This window comes from Frankliniella occidentalis, unplaced genomic scaffold (assembly GCF_000697945.3).
Source record: "Frankliniella occidentalis isolate FOCC.00 unplaced genomic scaffold, Focc_3.1 Scaffold53, whole genome shotgun sequence".
NCBI lineage: Eukaryota > Metazoa > Arthropoda > Insecta > Thysanoptera > Thripidae > Frankliniella > Frankliniella occidentalis.
Window position 1 is genome coordinate 1,867,708 of NW_026267183.1, and position 2,656 is coordinate 1,870,363.

General features: G+C 55.5%; 1 protein-coding gene and 1 long non-coding RNA gene across 3 annotated transcripts in view; one reads left to right on the forward strand and one right to left on the reverse strand.

Annotated features, from left to right (window-relative positions):
* LOC127749428 (uncharacterized) overlaps positions 1-2,656 on the reverse strand; it is a 42,642-nt gene that overhangs the window by 34,907 nt on the left and 5,079 nt on the right. The gene's annotated exons all lie outside the window — the stretch shown is intronic.
* LOC113211287 (optomotor-blind protein-like) overlaps positions 1-2,656 on the forward strand; it is a 44,599-nt gene that overhangs the window by 32,478 nt on the left and 9,465 nt on the right. The window lies entirely within an intron of this gene.

Here is a 2,656-nt window from a genome sequence, read left to right on the forward strand (position 1 = left end):
TAAAACGAATATATAAAAGACCCCTAGGAATAGAGGGGGAGAGCGGGCCACGGCCACGGCGGCAGGTGTCACGTGTGAGGGGAGCGGGAGAGGGGCGCGTGGCTCGTTGTACAGTCAACATCAAAAATGCTAAAGGCTTTCGTGTGAGAGTGTGTGTGTCACTGGTCGGGCGTGAGGGACTGACTGGAGTGCACCGACAATGTGTTTGCGTGTGTGCCAGCTCCCTCACCGCCCTGTAAGACTCTCACTCTCTCTCTCTCGCTCACACACACGACTCCTCTGTACCGGGCCCGCCCCAGGCGAGTCCCCAACACACGGCGGGGCCCTATACGACGTGTCAACGCGCTCACGATATGATGAGGTGCTCACGTAATGAGAGAGACAGAGAGCGAGAGGCAACGTGGTATGATGAGCGAGAGAGAGAGAGAGAGAGAGAGAGAGAGAGAGAGAGAAAGACGTGTACACAAAGAGAAAGAGGCAACTGTCACCCACCACCCGCCCGGCTGGTGTCGACAAGGTGCTCATCATTGCGACGGCCTCCCTTCACCGAGCAGCTCCACTCCCCAATTATTGCGCTCCCCGATGGCGACACCAGTGTCTGGCCGAGCAGCACTTAGGGGGGTTGCGCGTGCTGCTGCAAAACAAGAAAAAGAATTAAAGTTGTATTTTTAAAAAATTTCTAACTATTTTTTTTGTTTTACAAAAATTCTTATACTTTCCCGAAAAAGTTTGGATTTTTAATTTTTTTAGAAGGACGGTTGTGGCGCCGGCCGGCGCGGTCAAGTGCGCGTCATAGGCGCGGAGGGCTGCAGCGCGGAGGGGAAGGGAGGAAGGGCTCGGCGGGGAGGTGTTAACACCGTCTGGCGGCCCACGGCCCAGCGCGCCAGGCCCCGCAGTGTGCGCAAAGGATTGAGGGGCTTCGTGTACAACATGTGGCGCCAGCGGCGGGACGCGTCCGCGACCACCAGCGAGTGCACAATGCCGGCGCCGCCACACCGCTCCCCGGTGGGGTCGAAGGACAGAGTGAGCGAGAGAGAGAGAGAGAGGGAGAGCGCGGGGTCGACGGCGACGCAGCCCGGGTCACCACACGACCCCCTCCTTCCCTTCCGGTCGGCCGGGGTGGGCGTGGGCGCGGGGGGCGCATCGGGAAAGGCAATCTGTCTAAAACTGAACTGGGCCCCGAGCCAGCGGTTGTGACATTTGGTAAGAGCAGGGCACCCGCCATACGCGAAGGGTTAAACAAAAAGGTGAACACTCTTAAAAAAAGAGAGGGGGATGAAATAACTTTAAATAAAAAGGCAGACAGAGTTAAAATGAGATATCAGACGAAAAGAGAGGGTCGCAAGCAAGCGACGGGGCTGCTTCAATTTACTTACTTATACCTTCCCGCTCATTGTAACAAGGGCCGTACAAAAATCGAGTTTATGCGAGTCGCACAAGAATGGCAAACTGTGTATAGCAGCAGGGCGGGCGAGAGGCCCGTTCTCCTTGACGCTTGCACCTCAAGAGGGGGGTTTATGAGGGGGGCTGAGGGGGGCATCTGGCGAAGGGAGGGGAAGAGGAGCACTCTGTGTGTGTGTGCCGAAGTGTGTGTGTGTGTGTGTGTGCGCGCCGACTACTGTTTGCGCCGTAACGCCGAGCCTGCGCACTATAATCCCCGGTTATTATCACTCTCTGGCGGCGACCATATAGGCGGAGATTGTGCGCATGCCATTAGAGCACATTGCCCTGCGCACTTGTGTCGCCAGCCCGATGTAAGGCAGGCTCACGTGATTGCCTACCCTTTTCCCACCAAGATTGAGGACATTACTTTACAGAAAACCCACAAAAACAACCCCGCATGTGTCTATAAAAGCTGGTGTACTCGCGCGTCCTTCTGCAGCATTGAAGGTTGCACAAGCCTCGTCGCTCAAAGACGCCAAAAAGCACATTAAAGCCGCAATGAAGTGGCGCAGCAAAGCATGGCAGACAAGAGAGAAAGATAGAGAGGAGGAAGGAATCCGGTTCAAGATGGTGGCGCCATTTACTTCATTTCTCGGCCATAACCAGCGGCGCCCGCATACACACGCCGCGCGTCTGTTCTTCTCACACCTCTAAGTGCTCTCCGCGCGCTGCGCTGCTACGTCTTCTCTATCTCCCGGCCATCGCGCGAGCAGCCGAGTGTACTTACACTACGACGAGTGCAAGAGAGGCAGGAGGAGGCAGGCGTGTTTGGCGAGCAGCAGCAGCAGCAGCGGCAGCGTGAGGTGGCAAAAGTCGCACGCGCGCGCGGGTCTGCAGCGCTGCGCAAGGAGGCTCGACACGTGTTCGCGTCACGACGACGACGCGCGGGGGCCTCCACGACGGCCAATGTCGTGGGAAGGCTCGAGAGGATGGCAGCAGGCACACGCGACGGCGCAGCAGACCAGCCCCCCTCCCCTTACGACAAACCCTTCTCATTATTATTATAATTGCAGCAGGGCAGTTTTATCATTTCTATTATCTTTTTTTGAAAAAGTAAATAATGAAGTGTTTCACCCTTTTTAGTCAGTTTTATAAGCCTCGAAATTTTCGCTGGATAATGAAATCACCCCACACGTTGCGAGTTATATTTATTTCATTGCGTATTCGATGACACTATCGATCAATCATAGCGTAGGTAGCTGATCTCCCCCCC